At 37.9% G+C, this 18,389-nt stretch overlaps 1 protein-coding gene across 4 annotated transcripts in view; it reads left to right on the top strand.

Moving 5' to 3' along the window:
* Positions 1-18,389, top strand: part of LOC117576893 (homeotic protein antennapedia) — a 120,028-nt gene that overhangs the window by 16,272 nt on the left and 85,367 nt on the right. For 3 of the 4 annotated variants that reach the window (XM_052007863.1, XM_052007860.1, XM_052007864.1), the window contains exon 2: positions 16,733-16,821. The gene's annotated coding sequence lies outside the window, so the exon portion shown is untranslated. Of the gene's footprint in view, positions 1-16,418; positions 16,652-16,732; positions 16,822-18,389 lie in introns of those variants that run through there. The other variant, XM_034262034.2, reaches the window with a different exon arrangement.

The following is an 18,389-nucleotide window of genomic DNA, read 5'->3' on the forward strand; positions in this document are numbered from 1 at the left end:
TTACATCAATTTGTTCAATGTCTAGTTAAGATAAAAGTGCATAGAAAAGCAAACTTTGAATATAAGAAAGTTCTTAAATAATTATCATTGTATTCTTTAACTAACTCGATTAATTGCTCAAGGATCTCAGACTGATTTCACTATCTTTTGTTTGGGCATAACTTTGGCAAAGTCAGCGTCATCAACAGACAAGAGAGAACAGCGCAAGTCTAATAAATAAGCAATGCGGCCAGCGGGTTTTGTGTTTTTGGGGGGAAGACACATTGAATCAGATATTCGACATTGGGCCGCATCCTCGGGGCTGTCGAACTTATCTGGGCCATTTTATCTGAGCGAATGCGAATGTGCAACGCATGAATGAATAAATGCCAAATGAAACTCTCTCTCTCTCTCTCTTCGCTTCGCATATCGACAGGACTCAAACTAGCGCTGTTATCCTTTGCTCGTTTCTAGTTTGTGGTGCGGCTTTGCCACATTTAAATTGCCTGTCGTTGTCTTTGCCTCGCATTTGATAAGAACTGCCGCGTTTGCTGATAAGGCCAAGGATACACAGCGACGCACACGCATACATACAAGCTCAGAACACATGCTTCCTGCCGCGAGGCAAACAGCAGACGCGCAACTGCCACGCGTTTCGCATAGTTTTGCATTGAAACTACAAAACCGACAAAAGGGAGGTTTCAGGACCTCAGCAGAGTTCGTCGAGTTCGTGGAGTTCGCCGAGTGCCCTTCGACTTTTGTGTCCTGCTCCGAGGACGTCTGCGATATCTCATTTTTATAATTAAAACACTTGGCAGGACATGTGGCTGCATGGCAGCATTCCACCAGGCATACCAGCAATGCGTCCAACCAAACCATTCCTCATCTCCCCCATTCCATCATTCCCTCATGTCGTCCACTACTCCACTTCGTCTTCTTCTTCTTCTGTTTCTGCTTAGGGGGTTGAGGGTGATGTTTATCAGCTGTGTGTGTGGCAATGTGTGGCCCTGACGCTTGCGGCGCTGTCGCAATACTAACCCGTATCCGTATCCTGGCCAACAATCTAACCAACTGCCTTCAGGGTAGTTGAACTGTCTACGCCGCTGTGCTAAGGGCTGCAAAGTGAATCCAGGCTAACGAATCATTTGCTCAGCAATAAGTTTAATACTTATGCACTCAACAAAATTGTGGCAGACTTTGCTCAAAATTTTGAAATAAAATGTTGAATTATACTTGTCAATAAGATATTATTTATTATTTATTTATATTCGTTGTGAGGCTACAAATTGCACCTTATTATTTATCACTCTACACAGAGAATGCAAATACAAATCTGGTATATTTTGCACTTTAGGGTATATTTTTAATGAACTACATATAAAATGATAGGTTGAACTCTTTATATCAAGTATAGTTTTTGGTATATTTTTAGTATTTTTGTGGTATATAAATTTGGTATATTTTAAAATTAATACCACACTGTTTTGCTTTCATTAAATGTGGCTAGCGGGTATCTCACAGTCAATCACACTCGACTGTAACTTTCTTACTTGTTTTTATTTATATTTGTTCTGAGGCTTCAAACTGCATCTTATGTATTATCTTAATAAATATCTGGTATTTTTTGCACTCTGTGGTATATTTCGAATGATTTATATATGAATGAATATATGAAATATAAATATATATAGCCTTTGGTATATTTTTAGTATTTTTGCGGTATATTAAATCGGTATATTTTAAATTTTATACCGCACTGTTTTTTTTTTCATTAAAAATGGCATAGTCGAGCACACTTCAATTTATTACTTGTTAGTTATACTTATTAAGTATTAAAAAATATGTATATACATATATAAAATTTTTGTACATATTAAATTAAACATACCTTTCAATTCCTTTTGTCTCTTTTATTTATTCAAAATCAATTTAATTGACTCTCAAAAAAATAATAAATATAATAAACTTCTAAAATATAATTATTCAACTAATTTATATATTTTCTCTCTCTAATTACAGGTAAGTGCTTACGAAACTGTCTGCATTTAATGAAGCATAGAAAACTCGCCGAGTTGGGACAATAAAATGCGCTAAATCTAAAGTCCGCTCTAAATTCATTTGGGTTTTGATTCCAAACCATTTTTTAAAGAGAACTTTTCGCGAGCCATTTGAAAAACCAAACCAAAAAAAAACTGCCGCTTGTCAGAAAGTTTTATGCACAATTTATGAGTGCAGTTAACGGGTAAGTTTGAGCGCCCCACCGAGGGCAGAAGTCGCGACTACAGTCGAGCTCCACCAAAAGTGCAAGTCCAACACACAGGCCACAAGCCGCGGACAGCGAACGGCGGACAGCGGGTAACGCGCCACTGGCTGAGTTTATTAATTTAAAAAGGAAATTCTCGTTTAGTCACCTTTTGATTTAAGTCCACAACATACGCCAGACGCTTCGCTCTGGCACTAAGCACTAAGGGTAGCTTGTAGTTACACTGCAAAAGGGTTAAATAGGTTGCTAGTTGGAGTTGGACTGCATAGAAATGGCATAAAGGTTGCACCGACAATGCCAGTTATGCACAGTGGAGCAAAGTTACATTTTCTCCAGACTAACTGAGCTTAAAATAATAGTACAGAACTTTTATTTATTTTAAAAAGCAAAGTTATTAAATTTTATTTTTATTACATAAAGTTTCATTGATTTTGTGCCACTGTGTCTAGCTGTAGGCTGTATGCAAATAGTCAGTGCACATTCACATGTATTCGTATACGTTTGCACAGTGCAACAAAGATGAACTTTCTCTTGACTAACTAAAATGCGCTTAGAATAATGTGTCAGAACTTTTATTCATTTGATATGTAAAGTTAATTAAATTTATCTTTTATTACACAAAGTTACATTACTTTTGTGCCACTGTGTCTGGCTATAGGCTGTATGGAAATAGTCAGAGCATATTCACATGTATTCGTATACGTTTTGCACAGTGAAGCAAAGATGCACTTTCTCTTGACTAACTAAAATGAGCTTAAAATAATATTGCAGTATTTTTATTTTTTTGATATGCAAAGTAAATAAAATTTCTTTTTTATAACATAAAGTTACATTGCTTTTGTACCACTGTGCCTGGCTGTAGGCTGTATGCAAATAGTCAGCGCACATTCACATGTATTCGTATACGTATTTTTCATTTGTTTCGCATTTCGTTGGCCCTTTCTTTAACCGCTGCGTTGAAATGCATTCGTTTATCGCCAGCGGGAACAGCGAGGGGAGGACTTGGGGAGCGAGGGGGGTTGACTCACTTGGGCAGCTTTTGTATTTGGTCATGGTGAGTTCATTCAAACTCATTCAGTCACTCGCATCGTTTAAATATGCAAAAGTCCGTTGCCGTTGCACTGCAGAAACAAAAAGCAACTCACTGCAATCCCCAACCCTTACTCCCCTCCCCTCCCCTTTCCACGCTCCCTTTGTCATCCCCCTGGCGGACAATGGCGACGGGGGCGTTGCACTGCATCGCTGTCTGCGCAGCGCAGCGTAGTTTGGGGGTTTAGGGGCTGAGGGTTGTTCCAACCCCCGCAGATTGCATGCAAATTGGTTAAAGTGTGAATTTATGTGAGAAATATTGTTTGCTCTTGTTATGCGCTCACATACATATCGACACACACACTCACTCGCATGAGTACTCGTGTGTATACTCAGTCAAACACTCAGAGGGCTCGACAAAATGATTTAAGTTCGTATGCAAATTGGAAGCGACTTTGACTGACATTTGCCGCGTTTGCATTTGAATGGCAATTGGAGCTGCCTTCTCTTCCTTCTCCCCCTTCTCCTACTCCTTCTTCTTCTCGCTTCGCTTCACTTCAATTCGCTATGCTTCAGCTTGGTTAATTTTCCAGATTGGTATATACACTCCATATATATTTGCACAACTTTTGCGTATATGCAATTTGGTTTACGCTGCACATAAATCTCACATATTTAATGTGCTTTCACATTATTTTCATATTCATATTCGCATTCGCATATTCAGATGCAGATTCTGATTCAGATTCAGATTCGGGGCGCCGGCGTTGCACTCACTGAGCTCAGTTGCAATAAACACTCAATTAACGATTTCAAAATTAATTTTTCATAAATTCGTGTGCATTTCCTCATGTACCACGATATTTTTAACCTGACCCCGCCTCCGCCTCCGCCATCACCGTTCGCTCTGCACTTTTGCCTGGCCAAATTAACAGAAATAAAATGAAATAAATGGAAAATTTTACAGGCCAGGTCAGTGGGAGTGTGTGTGTGTGAGTGTGTGTGAGTGTATCTCCCCATCGTCCATTTCCCTCTGCAGTCTGTAGCCAGGCACATGGAAAATGCGTTTAATTTATGGCCATGGCCCGCATTTTGCCCTCTTCTCGTCCTTTCTCTGGACTCCATTTGGATTCTGGCTCTGATTCTACAGCTGCTGCTGTTGCTGGTTCTTCTTTTTTTTACTCCAACTCTTCTTTTTTTTGAGAGAGCGAACGGAACATCGACAATTCGAGTTCATAGAGCAAGGCAACTGGCGCCACTGCAAAATGCACTTTGCTCAACAAATGAATAAAGAATTATTTACATATAGGTTGAAGTGTAAATTGGGTACATTTTGCAAATGATTTTACTATTTTTGCAACGATTTTTTAGTACAAACTATTTATCAATTCGAAAAAAAGTATATTTGAAACGTATACTTAATATTAAAAAAGCTAAAGTCGTATACTTGATAACTCATTAAATGTTAACTCTTAAATGTTTTTTCTTTGTAAATCACAATGTTTCACCAACTTTAGATTTTGTCAATGAAATATTCAATTTTTTATAGTCGTTATTTATAGGGTTTTTGTTAATACTTTTTGAACTAAAATTCATAATATTGAATGAAATATTTCATTTTCTATAGTAGTTATTTATAGAGTTTTTGATAATACTTTTTGAACTACAAATCGTATTATATGTTCCTTACATTGTTTCTTATTAATTAAATCGATGCGCTGTGATTTTTTTCTGATCATTTCTTAAACGCAGTCATAACTTTAAATGTTGTTCATTAGCTCTAAAATTCATAATTTTAAATTTCAAATCCATTGAACATTTCCGTTATAGAGACTCATTTTTCAAACATTCTCACTTATAACATTTCTTTTTCTTTTCATTTAAGAAAGTGTTCTTATTTTTGTTTATTAGTGCTCAAAATGTACTCGTAATTTCAAATTAGCCTCATTGAATATTTCCCTAAATAATTGAGAATTATTCTCCCACTTTCTTCTCCATTCAACTTCCAATTTAAATTTAGTCATTCTGTGCAGCATCACTGTAAAGAATAATGTGAATGTAAACACAGCCAGGGATTGTAAACCGTAAACATTTCAACACTTAACGGCCAACTTGAACTTCACGGCGAAATATTTTCCCATTGAACATTCAACATTCAGAAGCCAGACACGAGTCGAAGTCAAGTCCCAGCTCTGGGCGCCACAAATTAAAAATGCAACACAAATTGTGTTTGGCACCTGTGTTCCTCTTTCTCTTCCTCTTCCTCTTCCCCTCTCTCTCCCCTCAACAGTTACACTAAAGCGGAAGTTAAAATACACTCACGAAAAAAACAAAAAATAACAGAGGCAACCGAATGAAAAGGTGTTGATAAATGAGGCAAGACAGGCGAAGGTAAACGGAGAATGGGAATTGAATTAGGCAGTCTAAAAAGTATGCAAAGCTTGCCTGGGATCAAACAAAGTGTTTGCAAAATGCAGCCGCTGATTTCATTGTGCCACACAGCAAACAAAACATGCAACCACACAACACTCAACTGGCGTGTTGTGGCTGCCTGGTTGCATTTTTAATTAGCACATGGCAACACTTTTGCTCTAACAGGTGCTAAATAGTTACAGCCCTTCGCTTCATTTGCCAGAGCACGCAATTAAAGTTAGAATTTAAATTTACTTAGGCTGCGGAGATGTTTTGAAACAACAGCAACAAAACATACCCCTTAAGTGTACGCAACGTGCTGGGTATAATAATCATAATAACAGGCAAGCATCCGCATATATATTCAGCAATTTTCCACTTGATGTTGCAGTCGCAACGCAAAAAAAAAAATGTGTACAAAAACAATGCAACAATGCGATGCAGACACCGGTCGAAATTCCCGCTGTTGACACTGCCCCTTGTGGGACGTGTGTGGAGAGGGGTTAAGTGGCACACACACATACACACAGAGACGCACACGTACTCTCATCTATAGCAGCAGTCTCGCAGTCATCCACCCACAGCAACAGCAGCTGCTGCCACAGCCACAGCCACAGTTGCCACTTGCCCCTTGGTCCGCCTTCGATTCTGCCAGACACTCGCTGGCCATTGCCATGCGCATAATAAATAATTGCAACGGCGCGGCGTTGCACTTTCTGCAAGCAAAGCGAAAAACAACGGCAACAACAGCAGCAACAGCAACAACAACAACGTTGTGTCCTGTTGCCGTGGCAAGCAGAGAATGAAGAGATTTTTATCGGCGATTCTCACTGATTTCATGGCAAATAAATCGCTCATTTTCGCTTAATTGGAAAATTATGGCTTTTTGGCCACGAACAACTCTGAGCGAAAGAGAGAGTCTATACTTAAAAGAGCGAGAGCAAGACAGAGAGAGAGAGAGAGAGAGGTAGAGAGAGCATCACATACTCGAACACATACATAATTGCATTTGCATTTGTAGCTGAATGAACTTTTGCTGGCCATTGCTACTTTTAGATACAAAATGTTGCGCACATTTTAATTGCATTCGAAATTCTGTCAAAAATTACAACAATGTTGCCGATTAATTAATGCATGAGTGAATTTCGCTACATTTCGGCAAATTTTGGTTGAATTACAAAAAAATATATGTGTATACGTAACAATTTAATATTCGACAAAGCAAATTTATACATTTTAAAAGACACTTTATTTCAAATGAAATGAAATTATTATTTTATATATGACAAAGAAATTTGTCAAATTTAAGAAAGCTGCAACTAATATTTAATTTAACAATCTTACCACATTTATTTTATATTCGACAAAGAAAACTTGTATATTTAAATAGCTGATAAAAATAAAAAGATTTGATAGCATTTTATTTTATGATCAATGCAAAAATGATTTATAAATTTGTGATACTTAATTTTCAAAATATATATTAACAAGCGGCCATAATTTGACAGTGACAGTTATTTATTTTATAATCAACAAACAAATTTATATATCCTTAAACTATTAAAATAAGGTATTAGTAGTATTTAATTGACTGACTAATGTATAAACAAAACAAAACATTCGAACAAGATATCTACACTTTTTAAATATTAATATGTGAATATAGAAAGAAATACATTTACTATTTCTATATACAATATAAAATGTTGTGTATATATCTCTATATATATTTTTGTATTATTTTCTTTAGTATTTTTTTCTCATCCATTCTATTTATGTATGGGAAAAGTTCCAATTTAACATGGTGTCGTCTCAGCGATGATTTATGAACGAACCAAAAAGCTGAAACACTCCGTTGTGTCTCTCACTCTTTCGCTCTCTCGCTCTCTCTTTCTATCTATCTCTCTGTGTCTTGCTTTCGCTCTCTCAGTCCACACTCATACATATGTGTGTTTGTGTGAGTTCTCTGAGTTTGCTTCTCATTTTCCACCACCGCCGCCGTCGTCGTCATCGTCGTCACTGCAGCCGTTGCCATTGTCTGACTCTTCTCTGCTTTAGTCCCCTCAGTGCTCTAACCTATTTGCCTCTTACCTCTTACCTATCAGCATCTGTTGGACGCTATCAACGTGGCGGCACTAAGCGGTGTTTTGCATCATGGCCGCCAAAAACCTTATCGCTGTAGCCACCAACCCCGTTGCACGTTGCCCGTTGCTGATTTGGATTTTTGGGTCTAGCGACGGTGTCGCATTTCAATATCTCTGATTGCAGCACACACACACATGTGCCAAGACACTTGAGTCCTGCCTCAATTGGTGGCAGCAACAAAGGACCTCCAATGCGACTTGTACTCGAGTAATATCAGAAAAATGAAGTTAACCTTTAAAACAAGTTGACTCGCACCTCTATCCAAAAAGAGACCGAGAAAGAGAAGGAAAGAGAGAGCGAATTTGTCCTGTATCCTTGTCTGTGTAAAGTCCGCAGTGCCTTGTGTATGTGTGTGTGTGTGTGCGTGCATGTGCGACTATGATTAATTACTTTTGCATACATTTACATACAAATTTGTTGCCACATTGTCTGCCTCGAGCGCAGTCCGAGTCCTTCCCGTTATGCCACCCCTTTTCGTCGGGGTTCTTTTTTACACACACACACACACACTCGCACACACACAGTCCCCAGGAGGGTGGGCTGGAAATCCTGCCAGCAGGGTTAATTTCATATGAAATTTTTCATTTTGCGCAAACCAGAACGGAAGGAACTTGATTTGACAAAACTTTTTTTCTTTCGTTGCGTTGCTTTTGCGTTTCGTTTCACTTTTTTTTTGGTCGTAATTTTTACTCGCTGGCCACTCTGATTTTTATGCCCCGGGCCATGTTAATTGCATTTAAATATTTTATAAAATTTGCGTAAAACCAAAATGAGAGCAAATGGCTTGACAGCACGGCATTGTAATTGGTTATATGAAATGGGCGTAGCAAGATGAATGTGTTGTTTTTGGCAGTGGTCTCCTGCTCAATGAGACATAATTTATGGATTACGTTTTATTTGTGAAAAGTTGCCGAAAAAATAGCAGAAATTAAATTTCAAAATGTTGACAATTTATTAAGTCTAACACCTCATAATAATATCTTAATCTTTGAATAGTTTTTGTAACTTATTCAACTATCAAATTTGTTGTAAATAGCAGCTAAAAAAACAGCAGCTAAACAATTTTTAAATTTAGGTAATTTATTACGTTACAAAGCTGACAATATTATATAACTTTTTGTAATATTTATAGGTATCCAAATTTTGTTGAAGAACGTCCCAAATATAAAAAATTTTAATTAACTTAAAACACAAAAAAAGGAATAAATTTTAAAATATTATTAAGTAAAACACATCATAATATTATTCCAACTCGTATAACTTTTGAATGTTATATTATCATCAAAAGCAGCTACAATATTACACCATAGAGTTTTTAAAATCTAAATATTTTATAAAGTTCCAATCTATACTATTTTTACTATATTTCAACTTTTTAAATACATTTTGTAACCTATTTAATGTCATATCTCTTTCCAAATTAAAAGAAAACTACTATAAAATGGAAGCCGCAATTTGTCTTAATTATATTCCGAATAAGTCTTCATTCTCATCTACCAAATTTTTCATTTTCATATGATTCACATTGCAGTAATTCAAACAATAATTTTTTAACAGAGATAAACGTACATATATAGGAAAAAGTTTCTTTTCAGTCGCAGATGTATTTACATATGTGTGGTAAATGGGAAAGCGGAAAAAACTAATTTCAGTAATTATAAACTCATATAAATGGTTACATCAAAAATCTCTGTGTTGTGCTGTCTTTAAATTAACACGATTTTTCCACCCTGCTGAGTTGTGTGTGTGTGGAAAAGGATACACATAGGACACACACGTGTCGCAGGCTGAAAAGGGTTCAAATTTCAGGTCTGGGGACTGTCTCTTGGCTGCAGGCAAACCAACAGATTGGAGAAGGGAGTGGAGAGTGGAGTTTGAAGCCTCCTGCGGCTGTGGCTAGTCCTTGCAATGGCTCGTAACTCCTGTGCAGCAAGCAGTTTTCCCAGTTTCAGCTCCATCTCCCGGTTCCAGCTGTTGTTGTTGATGTTGTTGTTGCTGTTTTATATAATAAATGAGCTTGGTGGGTTAAAGGCGTATTTCTGTCTAGTAAATTAGCAAAATACACGCAGAAGCGACACTCACACATACACACACACTCTTGCACTCACACACCAGGTTGTGCCACACCCCTTTTTGAGTGCGGCATTCGCCTCCCCTGGAGCGATGAGTCTCTAATGGGCTGCCGTGTGTACTGATTGAGTTCAGCAAATTGGGAGCAGGGCAGTCTACAGCTCATGCAACGAGCCAAACCCACCTTCTACTTCTCTTAAACTGTGTGTGTGTCTATGTGTGTGAGTGTATGTGTGTGTTTGGGGTTCCCAGTTGTCGGCTTGTTAAGTTTAAATAATGCTTTTTGCCATTTCCTCTATGCCAAGGTCATTCAAAATTCAAACCAAGTGCGCTTACATTCACATTCAAAATATTCACCCACACACATACATCTACACACATACACACTAATACATACACTTGTGTGCGCCCCCATTGTTGCCCCCTAAGTTCAACTGGAGTATTTGGAAAGTCTGTCAGACATTGTCTGCAAATTTCTGGCGCGTCATAAGTTGAAGTTAAATGAACTAACTTCATTCACCAGTTTCAACTGAAGTCCAATTCCAACACCTACACACAAACACACACACACACATACAGAGACACATTTTCACCCACACACTCGCAGATGGGAGCACAGGCGACATTCGCACAGCTGTCGCACTTGCAATTTATGGCAATTCCAAGACTCAATTGAAGCCGTCGTAGAAATGGAAAATGCTCGAAGCGAAGCCTATAAATAAATTTCGGATTCGTTAGAATCTTTTTGCAGTTGTGAACTTTAAATAAATGCGCATTATTTTCTTACTTTGAATATGTGACACGAAAAAAAAAGATAAAATAATAATATAAGTCAGCAAATTATTTTTAAAAGCCTAGAAAAGCCTTCAAGGGTGCAAAGATATAAACATGAATCTTTTTATTTTGTAAAAGATTTTTTCTAAACTAAGAATAGCCTGCATTTTCTTATAGAAGTTGAGAAGTTGAAAAATAAATAGATCACTAAATAAGATTTGTTAATGCTCTAAAAATCATTTTTAAGTATTTTATTTCTGGTTAACTTGGTTTTTTTTTTTTTAAATGAAATATGCTTTTAAGAATTTAATTAATTTATCAAATATAACAAACTTAAAGCTTCAGTAAGGAACAATTTATTATTTTTCAATATTTTTCCATAAGGTAAATACTCTCAGCAATATTTTATTTAGTAGTAGAAAATGAAATATACTTTTACAAATTGAATACATTTATCAAGTAAAACAAGTTTAAAGCTTCAATTAGCAATCGTTTAATGACACTGATTATATTTCAGTTCCATAAAATTAAAACATTTTACAGTATTTTATTATACTATATTCAATAAAAAAGCGCTGTTTAGTATTTATGCCTTTAATAACTGATTGAATACTAGTGCTTTATTCACATATTAACGTTTAACTATTGTTTTTAACTTTAATATATAAATCAGATGTTATGCATAGATTCCTATATACATATGTATAAGGTATTTAGGACAAGCTGACCTTGATAAGTGAGACGGATAAACTATCTGCACTAATGATCCCTTTTCGAAGAGAGAAGAGAGAACCATTGGCACGACAAGCTCGCCACTTTGAAGGGCATAAATCAAGATGGTCACAATGATAGGGAATATGTCAGTTTGATATGATCCCACGTTAATGTTGTTCGCTGTTCGACTTCAGCTTCGGCTAGCCACATAACGGCAATCACTCACGCACTCACACGTTTCACGCGGTGAATGCTGCCATTGTTGCTCAGGTCGACTTATGAATTTAGATTAGATGTGGGCATCAAGATATAACACTATAGTACTTATGTATAGTACACACAGCCACGAATCCGTTTTGCGAGTGTCAAGTTCGCGTCTCTCGTCGTGTCGTTCACAATTTTTCGCTATTGGTATTGCTGGCCATGAGCAGGCGGCGCTCCATTGTGAACAATGTTTGTTTTTCTTGTTGCTGTTGTTGTTGGCCATGTAAAGTAATCACTTACAGTTACACATACTTGTAGACGGCATCAGCGTTTAGCCAATATTTCGTTTTGGCCAGGGGCAAAAGCTACAAAAGCTTTTCATCTCGCCCGCTTCGCATGGAGCATGGCGAGCGGTAATTCTTATCGCGATCTCGTCGACGACGACGAACTGGACACGATGGAGATTCATGGCATGGCATGGCTCGGCATGGAAACAGTCTGGGCAAACTCTCGGGTCTCTCCGCTCATAGTCACATCATGTCCGACAAGCTAGAAAAGCAACAACAACAAAAAAAATTGAAGTCAAGTTTGACGTGTGATGTGTGATGTGCTGCTCGCTGCTGTCTGCCACAGTCAAAGCCAAAGCCAAAGCCATGGAGTTGGCTTCGGGGTCGGGGCTGAGCATTGGCGCTTAGACAACAAAAGCTGCGACCTTACCGACACATCGTTCATTTTAATTTGTACAATAACTCAGCCAAAGGCGAAAACCAACAGACAAACAAAAAAAAAAATAACAAATTACTTATATATATAAATTTCTGTTTGGTTTTTTTTTTCGGTTCTTTTTTTTTTGCAAAAAATGACAAAAAATAATTACGACGACGTCGGGTAAAAACAGAACCGAAGCGAGCAGAGGTTAATTTAAATTTCAAGTCACACCAGTCACAGCAAAAGTACACGAGTTTTGTTGCGTCTCTCTGTCTCTGCCTCTGCGTTGTGCCACACCCCACCGCCCCTGCGCGCAGCCCCGCCCACAGAGACCACACTTTCAGATAGTGTCACTAAAAATGACTTACAGGTAGAGTACAGAGTAGTAGTAGCTCCATGTCGGGCCAAAACATCTTTCGGCTTCTCGCCTGCAATTCATCAAAATGCAAATCTCGTTGGCCAACAACTCTTTGGGACACACTCGACTTGACCAAAAAATTGAAGTACGTCGAGTAACCGGCTCGTGATGCGTAGCACTTGGTTCGAGGATTGTCAGCCAACTCCCCCCTCCCGCTTCGTTTTATCCATTGCCCCATCTTGAGTCCATTGTCAATGCCCTGACTTGCTGTTGCCGCTTCTGCTGCTGATGATGATGATGATGATGATGATTATTGTTTATTAAGTGTCGGCGCGACCATAAAATTAAAGGGAAGTTCATTTTTATTGCCTTACATTTTGCGTCGGTTTCTGTTTCGGTTTCGGTTTTGGTTGTCTCTGTTTTTCTGTTTGCATTGTCTTGTATTTTATTTTTGTACATATTTTTTTTTATTTTTTATCATTTATCTCAGATGACTTTGTGTGGTCTCGGCTACAACAAATTTTTGAACGCTTACGAGTTGTAGTATGTATTTATTTTAGCATCTAGGAAATTATTCATTTGCATGCTGATATATTTTGTGAGCAAGATTTTGAGTCGGCATTTGTTTATTCATAATTTCGTTGTGAATTTATCTTATTCTTGTTAAGAATTAAAAATTGCATTGAAGTTGAGTAATTTATTATCTAAATTCGTTGATTTATTGTGTTTATAATTATGCGGAATAAAATTACGCAGCCAAAAGAAAATGAATTATCAATTAACTCTATGTAAGAGAATTATTTTTTGTGGGTATCTTCACGTCGATCAATTTACTATTAAAAAACGTACTCTGTAACAAGGTCTATCGACTCTTAACTTATTCAAAATCCTTGGGCTTATTTCGTTTAAATTTCCTGACTCCGAAAAAGGATATTTCACAAAACGCCAAGTGCCACTGGCGGCCAAATATTGTACTACCGCATAAGTGAAAGCTTTTCGAAAGAAGCACAAAGTGAATGTCCTATTTCACTCGTTGCTGGCAAAGGATAATACAGAGCGCTTGCGAAAACTGCCGCTAGATGGCGCTTCACGTTATGACGACGCCATCTAGCGTTGAGTGCCCGCAACAACAGTCCAGTGGCTCTCAAAATACGCGTCGATAAAAGACGAAACAACACAAAGCCAACACAATTTGACTTGACTCGATTCTCTATTTATAAACATTGCAAAAAAGCAACAAAAAATACTGTGGAGGGCTGCGACTGCGCATGCAAATGCGACTGATTAGCGGTTTCACGCTGTGCATACGATAAATCAAAACAGCGCAGAGCCAAATGAAACGGGCGGCCACCCAGAAGTTGAAGAGTGCCAATTAATTAGGTATTTTAGGCACACAGTGCGAGTTAAGCGCCCAAAAACTATTTTCGCCTTTAATTTTACGATTGAAGCTTTTTACGGGTTTTACGACTCGCGGCCATAAATTGCCTCTGGCCAGGCCGCCCAGCTGAATACGACAAAAATATTTATGGATGTTTTGATGTGAGCGTGAGCTGCTTTGAAATCTTTCTGCAACCCCCAATCCCAATCCATCAGGCCAATGGAGTCTCCGTTTATCAAATTACGCAGCAAACTTTGCTGCAAATATTTTCGCGCGCTTCTCCCATCATTTGTGCGCACAAAGACAAACAACACATCAACAAATCAACAAATCGACAAAGTGGCAAAGAGACAAACAGTCAAGTGAAATAGGCAAATATGCATATGAATTTGGATACTATTTTGCGCCTAGGTGGGCCACCTCACCATGGATTGACGCCTGGCATTCCAAGGGTATATTCGGACTCGGATTCTCGTTATCGTATTCGTATTCGACGTATACGTGCCCTGGAGCATGTCCGATGTTGAGCGCGTGTGGATTTCTAATGGGAATTTATTGGCATTCGTGTGCTGATTGAAATCACTTTCTTTTTCGACCACTCACAAATCGATGATTGTGATCGACAAGTTCAAGAGCTGAAGATTTGTCAAAATTTATATTTAATTTCCAAATTTTTGGACATAAATCAAATGCAAAATAAAGTAAAGAATTTAATTTTTAAATTAAAACACGTAAGAAAGCAACAGTCGAGAATATGAATAGAAACAAAATAGTTTGGTATTAATTTTAAAATATAAAAAAATAATATATCGCAAGAATACTAACAAAAAAAATATGCCGAAAAGTATTTTAGGTATATTTATACAGTACTACTTGTAAAATATAGTATTTTAGGTATATTGACATAGTAGTACTTGTAGAATATACAATAATATGCATAGTATACCAGATTGTCAGTCAAATCAACTAACAAAAGTATTCTTTAATAACTCGGGTATAAAAATAAAGTTACATTCAAAGAAATGTAATACAGTAAATAAAAGTTCTACTACAATTAATGCTAGACTAAACTCTTTGAAAGTTCTTCTCACAAATGTGCAGCTCATACCATGTTTTTACCTTCCGCATCCGCATCTCGATTCGGGGCGAACCATTCACGATCAGTTTGCAATTAACAGGCCCCAAAACGATGCCAATGATTGTGGCAGGCTGTGGCCATTGTTAGGCCATGGCCTGGTCGACTTCGAGTTAAAGTTCGAATTCTGTGTCTAAACCAAGTGCATACATGTGTCACTCCGAGCAGACTTTTGTGCAGCGGCTGTCGCTTTCATATTCCTCGTATACTTTGTTGCAACATAAAAAGAGGAAACCTTTGAATTTTTGCACAGCAAATGCATTGAAATCGCATTATTAACGCCTTGCAAAGAGTCTCGGCTCGATGGCTGGCTGGCTGTTCGCCTTACCAAATTGGCAGCAACTCGCAAGTCGAGTCGAGTCGAGTTGACTCCAAGACGGGTGTGAAAATAATCTGTTTAACGAGGGAGTCTTACAAAAGACCCAATGCAACCAACACACCAAAGTGGCGAAAGATGCCGCCAGCAAGCAAGCACTTCTGCCACAGCCTCTGCTTCTGCTTCTGCTGTCCACTGCCAATGGCAACAAACAACAAACGAGCAACAATAATGACATTTGGCGCAAATGAATGAGAAGCGCGCTCAAATTTCCACCACAGCCACTCTGCCTCAGACTCTGCCGCAAAAGGATATGACAGCGGCCAACCTGACAGTACCATTGGCAGCAAGCAGTCGGATATTGGCATTGGCAGCCGAGGCATGAGGCAGGAAGGAGCAGGGTGCAATTTCATGTGCCTCATGAGTTGCAACATGGGTTTGCATTGCCGCCTGGGTCCATATGCCAACTGGGCGCTGACATTAAAAGGTGGGAAAATGTCAACAGTTTCCAAAAATAAATCTTTTTGCTTATCGAAGCGGGTGTAAACAGGAAAACTGACTTAAATCGATATCAAAATAATTGCGGAGATAATAGCGGAATTTCTGAAAAAGCTCATGAGAAAGTTTAAGCAGCAGGCAAGCTCTAATCGGGGACTAACTAACAATAATATTATCATAAGAAAATTGATAAAGAAATGTATTCAAAATTGAAAAAGCCTAAACAGAGAATTTCAGAATTATATAAATTATTGATATAAGCTTTATACATTTATTTTGATTTAAATCATTAATTCCAAGTTGTTGATGAAAAGCAATCCCTGAACAATGAATAAATTCATGTATGGTTATTTAGATCTGAATATGTTATTTAATGTACAACAAATAATAAGAAAACTATGTTACAATTGTTTAGCTTAGAAACACACGATTAATACTTCATAAATTAATCGTAAATCATAAAGGAAAATAAACCACAATAAAAGGGCATTAAATACTGCGTATTCTTTAACTTACTTCATTTATTAAAATATCAATTTTTACTCATATACTGCCACTCGAATTTATGAAATGGTTCATCTTATCGTGTTGAGCATCTCAGCAGAACTTCAAAGAACTGCCGCTAGAGGGAGATTTCGGCATTTGCATGTTGCGCATGTTTTATTTCGGTTCGTTTCTTAGTTTAAGGGAAATTCGTGTTGCTGGCTTCAAACTGAAAACTAAATCAATTTCCTTTTTTACATTTGCAGATTTCATTTTGGATAGCTGCAATAAAAAATTGGATTAGCTGAATTGTGAGCAACGATTTATGGATAGCAAAGCGGCAATAACAAATAAGGTAAGCAGAAAATTGCCTCAAATTGAGATACTACACACACTAGACACACTCGAGCACTCGTAATTCGATTAAGGCGATTACAAGTCACAGTGGTGCAAGCATCACGTACATATGTTCATTGCATGCCCCACTGTGGCACTTTGGCAGTCACTTGACATCGGCATTGGCATCCTTCTGGCGCGGCCTATTAATCCTAAGTGCTTCCTGTGATTTTATGCAAATTGAACATATCGCCGTGCAACACACAACCAGCTTGGCTCCCATTCTCCCCTCTGCTCCTCTCTCGCTGACCATGCTGACAAAGGGGTCGCGCATTCAATGTACAAATGACAGTTGACTGTGACATAAAACAGCGGCTTAAAGCGCTTGTTGCTGCGCTTGGCCAAAAGAAGACGTTAAGTTAAGCAGCAGTTGCATGCCACAAAAGCGAACAACACGACAATTTTCCGTCGACAAAAGACATTTTCATTTATTCATTGATAATGTTTTAAGGCCCTTAAACAACAACATTGCGAACGACCAGAACAACAGCAACAACAAAAACAACAACAACAACAACAACAATAAATGGGAAGCAATGAGAAGCGAAAAACATGCGACAAAACAACATAATTTAAATTTTGCGCATGCATCAGGCACAGCCACAGCAACAAGCAGCAACGAGCAACCTCGCTACGGTTGCAACATGTTGCTGCAACACGCCAGCCAAGAGAAACACAGTCGCATCGTAATCCGGTAGCTCAGTTCGGTGCTGCGTTTCGAGTCCATTCGATTTGCTTTGAATGAAAATGAAATTATCGCATTATTAACTATGAACCACAGCCAACAGTCTGCTCTGCCCCTGCGGCAACCAGTGGGTGGAGGTGAAGGTGGAGAGTGGGAGAGGCAGCCAGATGCAGATGCAGACAGAGTCTTGTTAGCCTGGCCAACTCTTAGAACCCGCCTGCTTCAGCTCCGGCATATTTAACAATAAAATGAATTGTTAATTCTCTTGCACTTTTTCCACAAACTTCTAGTTGTTGTTGTTGCTGTTGTTGGGGCTGTGGTTGGGGGCTGGTGAGTGGACATGCTTGTGGATGGTCTGCGCAAGCAGTTGTAATGCGCAAGTGCCTTTATCTGTGGCACAATCGCGCGCTCAGCTGCGCGGCTGAAGCACTGAGAAACAGTGCAGCAACTGTGGCAGCTGCACAGTGGGTGTTGCTGGCAACATTGTGCTTAAAATTTCGCATATAACTGAATTTAAATTACCAAGAGAATTTAGTACTTTATCTTACAAATCAATGATTTTTTAATATGATCTTTTACAACTAATATTATAATAATAACCTCTGAGAAATTTGTATAAATCAGAAGTTATGGCAAAAGTTAAACCACACAATTCTTTATTAAATTTAACTATACAAGTCTTTACTTATATAATACATCCAGATTGGTAGTATATTTAGAATTAAAACTTATTTATTTCTGTACATTTATGTTAAATTTATAAATAAGTAAAAGAACAGTTATTTACTGTCATTAATACAATTGCTTATATAATTTAGTTCATTATGTATGGACAACACATT

This window comes from Drosophila albomicans, chromosome 2R (assembly GCF_009650485.2).
Source record: "Drosophila albomicans strain 15112-1751.03 chromosome 2R, ASM965048v2, whole genome shotgun sequence".
In the NCBI taxonomy this organism is placed as follows: Eukaryota; Metazoa; Arthropoda; class Insecta; order Diptera; family Drosophilidae; genus Drosophila; species Drosophila albomicans.